The sequence below is a fragment of the Manis javanica genome, chromosome 17 (genome assembly GCF_040802235.1).
Source record: "Manis javanica isolate MJ-LG chromosome 17, MJ_LKY, whole genome shotgun sequence".
In the NCBI taxonomy this organism is placed as follows: domain Eukaryota; kingdom Metazoa; phylum Chordata; class Mammalia; order Pholidota; family Manidae; genus Manis; species Manis javanica.
Genome location: NC_133172.1, coordinates 11,979,797 through 11,988,857, shown reverse-complemented (window position 1 = coordinate 11,988,857; position 9,061 = coordinate 11,979,797). Strand labels below are relative to the sequence as shown.

The 9,061-nt window shown below is 43.4% G+C and overlaps 1 long non-coding RNA gene across 2 annotated transcripts; it reads right to left on the bottom strand.

Moving 5' to 3' along the window:
- Positions 1-1,849: 1,849 nt before the first annotated feature.
- On the bottom strand, positions 1,850-9,001 carry LOC118971638 (uncharacterized). 2 transcript variants are annotated; one of them, XR_005060152.2, is made up of 4 exons: positions 8,816-9,001; positions 7,634-7,986; positions 5,381-5,549; positions 1,850-2,275 (listed from the first exon to the last, which is right to left on the bottom strand). It is a non-coding gene; the product is annotated as an uncharacterized lncRNA (long non-coding RNA). The 2 variants fall into 2 exon arrangements; XR_005060151.2 differs by lacking the exon at positions 1,850-2,275 and having other exon boundaries at positions 2,286-5,549.
- Positions 9,002-9,061: the final 60 nt, after the last annotated feature.

Sequence of the window (9,061 nt, the reverse complement as noted above, 5' to 3'; positions counted from 1 at the left end):
ATGGTAGATCTGATTTCTGTCACCATCCTTTAGTAGTGCCTGTTCTTGGACTTCATATAAATGACATTTACAGCATGTTTTCTCTTGTGTCTGGATTATTGTCCTCAGCATCATGTCTGTCATCCTGTTGTTGTGTGTATTGGTACCCTGCTCTTTTTCACTGCTATGTTGTATTCCATTGTGTGACTATAACACAGTCTATCCATTCTGTTGATGGATATTCGGGTTGTTTCCACTTTGGGAGCTTCTAGGAAAAGGAACATTCCAGTAATGTCTTCTAGTGATACACGTATGTTGGGTTAAGCCAAGGAGTGGAATTTTTCATTGTGGGATAGCCTGTGTTTCACTTTAATAGAAAGAGCCACAACCTTTCCAAAGCTCTTGTGTCATTCTGCATTCCCCCAGTGTATGAAAGTTCCAGCTGCTCCACATTATCTCCAACACTTGGTATTGTCAGTCTTTTGAATTTTAGCCATTTGGGTTGGGCAGCTATACCACTTCCATTGAGGCAGCCTCAACATAACCCAGGAATGAGAGTCAGAGGAGGGCCTGGGGTCAGACCCTACCTGCCTCCCAGCATGAGTATGAGTGTGGGCATGCCCACTGTACTGTGCATGAGCACCTGAATTGGGGGAGGCAAGCAGAGAGCACAATCATGTGTGCCACACGTTACTTGTGCTGCCCAGGAAAGAGCCTAATCTTGGTAGGGATTGAGCGAGCGTGGACCTCCCCTAGGGAGGCTGCAGAAACTACATCATTCATTGGGTGCTGGGTAAGAAATACTCCCATAGACACATGGGCAATCGGAGGCCTAGAAAGGGCAGGATTGTCCTTGAGGTCACACAGCATGGATATAACCCAGGTTTCTGATTGTGTATGCTGAGGCCTTCCTACCCTCCCAGTTCCATTTCCTCTGGGGGTCCAAGAGGCAGGACGGATGCCTCAGACTGGAGGAACCACAGGGTCAGGGCCCATTTCCCACTATCTTTTCAGGTGTCTCTTTATTTCCTGCCATCCCCCTAATTCAGGGCCCATCTGCCATAGGCCCCTTCTCCCCCCATCTCCCACCACCCCTGTCTCAGGGATCCTGCCATCTCACACTGTCTCTGCCTCAGGCCCCCCTCTCCCACAGTGTTTCAAGGGGCATGTCTCCCACATTTCCCCTGCCCCATCTCCCAAAATCAAAGCTCCCCCCACTCCTGCTCAGAGGGCCCCTCTCCACTGTCCATGACCCATGCTCTTCGGCACCTCTGGGCCCTTCACCCATTATGGCCTCTACTCACAACAAGTACTGGTGGGCTATGGAATGAAATCGCTCTCATTGAACCCCTATAAGGAAACCCAAGAGATCATAACTAAAGTCAACCCTCAGTTTCCCAAGTTGGGCCGTGGGAGGAGGCAGCTGGACCTCTGCCCCTCAAGACTCACCTTCCTCTTGGGGGTTCTCCTGGCCGCCTCTGCCCCCATCACTTTGAACTCAGGGGCTGCTCCCCCACTATGCTCTGGGCTAATAGTGTGTTCACAGCCCCTCTGGTTTCCTGAAGCCAAGCTGGACCCAAGTGGGAAACAAGATTCTACAGGAAGCCTGGGGCTGGCAAAGGGGAAATAACCAATAACCGTCCAATCTGATCTTCAAAGTACGGCCCATTCCACTTGGGCTTGGGGCCCCTCTCCTCCCTGCCTGCCGCTCACCAGCCCCGTGGAGCCTCATGGGTCCCTCCTGCAGGACTCAAAGCCCACACCCAAAGGGATGCAGACCTCGGAGGACAGCGCTGTGGTTAGCAGTGTCAAGGTTAGCAGTGTCGACTGAAATCAACACGGCTATCCTATCAAGAAAGATGGAGTTTATTCAGTCTTACTGAGGACCATGACCCAAAAACCATTAATCAGACAGAGTTCTGATCAGACTGTTCTGCTGGCCTTCTGTCTAAGAACAGCTTACACACCTTTTACAACAGGGACCGCATCAATCAGCACGTCAGAGCCGTGTGCCGGGGGTACATTTGCTCAGGGTCTTAAAAGAACAGATCATGCCCTTCAGTGCTGTATGTGAGGGGATGCAAGACTTAGGGCTGTTACACATTCTCCTAAAGAATTATATCCAGGACGTGAGGACCAGGCTCCCGCTCAGGCTTGCCCTCTTTGAGCTTGGCTGTGGGTGAGGGGCTGCGGCAGTCTGGCTGACACAGGCGAGACTGGCTGTATGGTATCCACACAGCCCAGCATGGCATCCTGGCTGACTTGGGGCCTCTGCAGCCTGCACAGCTCTCCTTGCCTGTGGGACCACAGGGGGACCATAAAAATTTCATTTAGTTCACAAATTCCTCCTTATGGCCAGTTAACAACCCTCAGTTGCGTATCATGATCATAATGCGTTGCTACCGTCAGGGATGCTGCTGCTGAGTGGGTGTTCTCCTCTTGAACTCCTTTCCTTCCTTAACTTATTTATCAGACTATGCTTTCCAAAGCATTTCTCACTTTCTAGCTCTTTCCCACAATTGCCTTCTCCGGTACCCAGCACAGTACCTGGGTGCTACAGTAAAAGTATAGTTGGGATCGCAGTAGTGGTTACACTTTGAACAATGTCTATGTGTGTGCAGGAACCAAAGGGGCAAGAAAACCATCCAATAAAGCCTGAGCAAACATCAGCATATTCCCGTATCAATTTGACTGTCCTTTTTCCCGCTTCTCTGCAGTCACTTGTGTCTGGGGTAAGTTTTGTCAGACTGGCGCACGCCTCCTTTACTCCCCGAGAGGCCATGTCCAGTTTTTCCTCAGGCCAGTCATCTTCTGTTATTTTTTACCTCGGCTGGAGGTTTTAATTTGAGTTCCCAGGAAGCATAATTGTCCTCAGCAGTATTATCGTTATAAGTTCTACTAACCTCAGCTAAGTATATTTTCCCTATAATTGTTGTATCACGCCATAGATAGGAAGTTGTTTATTTTAAATTCAGTTTGTCTGCAATAGTGATTGGATAATGGACAGCCTGATTCTCAATTCCTTCCCGACAAAACTGTCCCCTTCCCCTGTACCATATATTGTTTTGTGTAGGAGTTTTTACCATGGGCCAAGCTAAGGTTATCTAGGGAACCCAGTGCTCTTGAGGGTGCAATCAATTTCCTTTGTGCTGTTCCACTTTAGGACTGAGATGGGTTCCCAGGGAGGGGAGGTGTCATTTTTCTCAAGGAGGGCCCATCAGCTACCCATGCGAAGCATGCAGTTATTTTCATGAGTGGTGCTATTCCCACCGGCTGTACTACTTCCCATTGGCTTTTCACTGATTTAATTTAGGGACCAGTGCTGTTAGAGAGCAGTGGGGTAAGTTTCAAGTTCCTTCTATTATTTCCCATAAGTTGGGAGGACCGTAAGTTTTCCGTAAGTGTCCTTTTTCCCAAAATATCATTTGAGTTTCTCTAGGGCTTATTAACTAAAGCGGTTTAGGCATGCATATGGACTAAAAAAGGACTGAAAAAGAGAGGTGCTAATTTGGGTGTTATTGGCTTGGTCCTGATTCTTGGGAAAGCTGTCCACACCAGCTGTCAGCTTCTTCTTATCCTGGTCACACTGATGCAGTTCCAGTCTTCGATCTGATGCTGTTTCCGGAGACCATTCTGGAGTAGGCGCCCTTTTTAAGTGAGAAGCATGGATCCAGGAGTCAACATCCAGCAATTTTATAGCACAAGAATTAGGAGGATTTGGAAAGGTGCTTTCCATTTGGACTGTAAGGACTTTCTCATTCAGTTGGTGATTTTTTCAGTATGTATAGTCAGTTGATTTAGGGTCATGAGTCTGAATTTCTTCCTCTGTTGATACATTTGTGTTATGAATACCAATAACCAACCTTGAATGTTCCTTAGTAGCTTAGTTGTTTATAATAATGCAATGCATCCTCTTCTAATAACGTAGGCTCCTATAGCCCATCATCTCTTCTCCTGGGTCTGCTCATAATTTGTTTACTCTTTGGGTGGTTGCCCTTCCACAAGGAAATGTTGCAATCCAGTAAGAAAACATGTATTTGATAACAAGAACATCTATAACTCATTCTAAGTGGCAGTTGAATGAAGTCTAGCTGCAGGTGTTCACAAAGTACAGAAGGAGGAGGTCTGAGGCCTCTGGGACCAAGACAGCTTTCTTCAAAAGCATTAAGGTGAGTGGAGGAACGCAAAAACCAAAATAAGGAGTTTGCCAGGGGCCAGGGAAGGACCAGGAGGCCGTTTTAGATTTCCCAAAGCCCTGACTGTTCCTTTCATTTATAATTATTGTTTATTTATCATAATTTCTCTGATTTAGGAGGATGGCAAAGGCCTGGCAATGGGGGGGCCAGTATTTGCAGAAGTGGAATGCGCTTCATTCATGTGTGTCGTTATGTTTACAGATCCTCTTGTGAAATGGCCTTTGCATGAAAATCAGGGCATTTCCCTGATAGTCAGGTTTAATTCCTTTAGTGTGATCCTCAGTTTTAATGACAGCAATTTCAGAAGGTAAGAGAACAATTATAAATGATAACAGTGTATCAAGACATCTTAGATTTCTAGGAATTCACTAAAAAAGTTTCAAACATTTGGTCAAATAGGATCCTAGGTCATTGTGAAGCATATTTAGTTCTCTGTTTAATCAAATGCAAGATTTCATGGGCAAATATAAAAGCTTACATAGTTGCCAGCAAAATTTAGGTCTTTTAATAGAGAAAACTCAGTTTTTGTTTTTGTTTAGTATTCAAGGATTTGATGAAGACTATGTTAAGCACAGGAAACATTTTCCTAAGACACAGAGTCTTTGTCTCCCAAGCTGACCCATATTAAAGGCAAACAAACTTTGTTTATATTTTCTTACTATGAGCAGAGGAATAGTTTAAGAAAATTTTGTCTTTTTAACAAAGAGAATACCGAATTCTAATCTTGCAGTGTATCAGTATACTTTTAAGAATAAAAATCTCCCCCCCTTTGTTAACTTAAATCTATTTCAACCTTGGACAGCTTGTCCACACATAAAATTCCTTTCATAAGACTCCTTTTCATGAACTTTTTGCACCTTGTTGTATCTGTTTGGGTTTTGTCCTTTTTTCCATTCTTACTCCAGAACAATCATTTTCCTCTAGAACAAACTTACTTTTTTCCTTCAATAAAAATGCATCTCCATTCCTCACATTGTTTTTTACAGACACTATACATCCTACTTTCCTTAACCCGTAAAAACTTTAATCGTGTTTTTCATTAAGCACCATAACATTTCCCTCTTCATTCTTATCATTTTCCCAGGCCTCCTCTTTCTTAGCTCTTAGCGTCCTAGCGGGGCTTTGTTAGAAGCGGTCAGATCTTCATCCATGGCTCATGTGCCCTTCTTGCTCCGCAGGACGATACGCTACGGTCTTCGACTTACCCTGCTTTCCCGCCTTGTCCGACAGCCCTCAAGCGGGTAGAGCAGGGGACCGCTCTGTGTCCTTTCCTGATCTCAGCTCTTTTCCAACTTTCTAACTCTTCGTCGTTTTTGCTTTTTTGTGAAATCTAGGAAGTAGGCGATTGGGAATTGTCTATCTTATGTTAGCATCCTGTAATAGAGTACAAACATATATATGTCTCAAAATTTTTAGAAACATAATGCTTCTTCATAGCATACTATTTTAATAAAATGCAAAACACATTTACCAACAGAGCCAAATTCATCTTTAGTTTCTCTGTATAAGGAGACAAAAGTAGGTAACCTTAGGCTTGTTTAGTAATTAACACTTCAGCATTCTATCTTATTTGGAAATGATCTAAATATTTAAAGAACTTCCATCCTTTAATTTAACCTAGTAAAATCCTAACAGTGAAAGTTACCAGAGATTTTGGGAAACTCTTTTAGTAGACATACCATAAAACATAAATATTGCTGAAAAGTTCACTTATATACTTTTATCTTACATCTGTTTGACTTGTTCTTGATTATATTGATTACCTATAAAATTTCCTGAGACATCAAATTCTGGCATTTTTCCAAGCTATTTTTTAGAATATTATGTAACAGAGATAACATCAACCTATTTGACTTTAAGTAAACCCAGGCAGAATAAAAGTTTTTATTTTAAATGCTGATGACTCTGAAGACATGTCTGTTTAATTAAGCCAATATCCTGCAATTAACTTTAATACCAAATATTTCCTCAAATCATATGAACTTGAAAAACATTTGGGTTAGTTTCTTTTATATTTCTGAGGTTTAGAATATTTAGTCCTGACAAGTGCTTACTTTTAAATCCATCAAATGAGCTTTTATAAATTGATTTTAGCAATACCATCCAGAAGTAGAAATACCATACATTTACAACACATGGACATAAAGATAGATGCAAACAGAGACTTTATATAGTTATTGCTGAAAGTCTTTTAGCCATGAGACAAGTATGATAATGCAAAATTCACTACTGTAGTTAGCTCCAAACTATTTTCTGGCAGATGAAATAAGTTAAGGCTACCTGTTAGGCTGGCTAAAGCTTCTTCTATTAATGCCTGTGGAGAAGACATTTAAGATTTGTATTTGTCCTTAGAAGCTGTGGGCTAGATTTTCAGGCAAGGGGCTTCTATAGCCATTTACATTTTTAAAAGGCTTCTTTTTCCATTTTTTTCTTCATTCTCAGGGGATTGTGGGCTGTGTTTACATTTCAAAGACATAAGATTTATGACACCAAAATACAGAGAGGGAATGCAAGTTTTTTTCTTTCCCTATCAGCTTTTTGTAACAAAACTTTTAATGAAGCTTTTTTTTTTTTTGCATTTTAAAGCCTTTGCTTTTAAGTGCATTCTTAAACTGATTTTATTTAATTGGAACGTTCTTCATAACGGCCATAGTTATTTTAGTTTGTAATTCCCCTGAAGATTTGGCACAGTTTGCTAGGACCCTAGCTGTAAATGGAGTTTAATCCATATTTGTGTTCAGCTATAAGGTCCCTAACCTAAAAGTGATTAAGTCAAATTCTCAGGACAAAATAAACTTAGTAAGATTTTGCTGCTTTTGCTACTCACAGCTTCTGGAACCACAGTGCTAGAAGGTAGCATGCTTGACTTCTTAAAATGTAAAGATTACTTTCCCCCTTTGGATGTTTCTAAGTAACAATCAAGATATGAATCTCATTCTGTTTTTTTAATCTTGTGGCCGGCTTTCTCTAATTGCACATGCCAGAACACTAGTTTGGGCAAATTGAAACAGAGTGAGATCTGCTTTTATTCTTCCCAGTATCTTACAATTGAGGTTTTCCTTATTATTCTTTGCAATTCCCTTTCTCGTCACTGACTACAGAAGAAACACCTCTCAGGGGGAGTGTGCAAACAAGTATTGAATAAACTCAAGGACAATCAACCAAAAACAGGAGGTCTGGGGCTCAGGGAAGACACCTGCCAGAGCTGGCACTCTGGGGAACTGGCTGCGCTCAGGGGGCCCTTGCCAGTACTAAGGCACAGAGTCCTCAAGGTGTTTCAGGGGCCTCAGTCTGTGCTGGGTCCCTTTGTGGTATCCAAGAATCATCAACTTAAATCAACATGGCTATCCTATCAAGAAAGATGGAGTTTATTCAGTCTTACCAAGGACCACGACCCAAAACCATTAATCAGAGAAAGACTGTTTTGCTGGCCTTTTGTCTAAGAACAGCTTATATACCTTTTACAACCGGGACTGCATCAATCGGCACGTCAGAGCCGTGTGTCACGGGTACATTTGTTCAGGGTCTTAAAAGAACAGATCATGCCCTTCGGTGCTGTCTGTGTGTGAGGGGAGGCAAGGCTTAGGGCTGTTACACGTTCTCCTAAAGAATTATATCCAGGACGTGAGGACCAGGCTCCCATTCAGGTTTGCCCTCTTTGAGCACTCCAGGCAGTTTCTCTTCTTGGCCGTGGGTGAGGGGCTGCGGCAGTTTGGCTGACACAGGCGAGACTGGCTGTATGGTATCCACACAGCCCAGCATGGCATCCTGGCTGACTTGGGGCCTCTGCAGCCTGCACAGCTCTCCTTGCCTGTGGGACCACAGGGGGACCATAAAAAATTCATTTTATTTCATAAGGGTCACCTGGATATCTCAGGTGGGTATTCTCCTTCAGTGCCACCCAGCCTTGGAAAATTAGGACCTCAGTTCATGTAAGGGAGCCCTGGCTTCCAGACACTTTCACATGTTTCTTGAGGCTGTTCCGGTGCACCTCTTTAGAACTCTGGCCAGTTTCCCACAGTCCACTCAGGGGCAAGAGCAAAGACCAAGAGATAACTATAGGAACTAGGGGAAAGGCCTGTGTCTCAGATGCCAGCCACTCTGGGACATCGAAGGGACCATGAGTCCCTCATATGTTACTGTTAAATTTGAGAAGGCTGAACTCTAGAAATAAGCATAACATTTATGATAATGTAATTGAGCAGTTATAAAGTATCAAGACTTTCAAGCATGGATCTTTTAATTGAATCGTGGTAACTCTATGAGTGAATGTGGCACTGTCAAGATCTCCACCGTCCAGATGAAGACACAGAGGTTAGGGAAGTGATGAGGTCAACACAGCCTGGATTTTCACCTCTGACTCCAGAATCTCAATTGTTTTGTTAACAACGTCCTCTTTTAAACATCCTCAACTCTTTTCCTTCCTAACTTTCATCTTTCCTGTCCAAAGGGGGTAGGAGGTTTTTGGAGGCCTCTAGTCCTAACCCATTCAGCCCTGGGAGCTCAAGGGTTTCTCAGAGAACCCCTCCACCAACCATGGCCCTCTTGCTGGCCTCTTGAAGGAACAGATTCCTGAGAATTCTCTACACTTTCACTATTCAAAATGTGGTATATGGACTGGCAACATCATCATCTAGTACCTTGTTAGAATTGAAGATTAATGGACTCCACTCCACATCTGCTGAATCAGAACATCTGAGAGTTTTATCAGCCCTCTAGATGTTTTTTATGTCCTGTAGTGAGAACGACAGCTCCACACGGTCCCCATTGTTCCCTGCACCGGCGAGAGCACGCAAAGCTTGCTTCTGCCTTTAGTGCTCAGACCGCGCAGACGCCTGACAACTCACCTTCCCCGACAACACACGCCCCGCTTCTGAAACTACAAT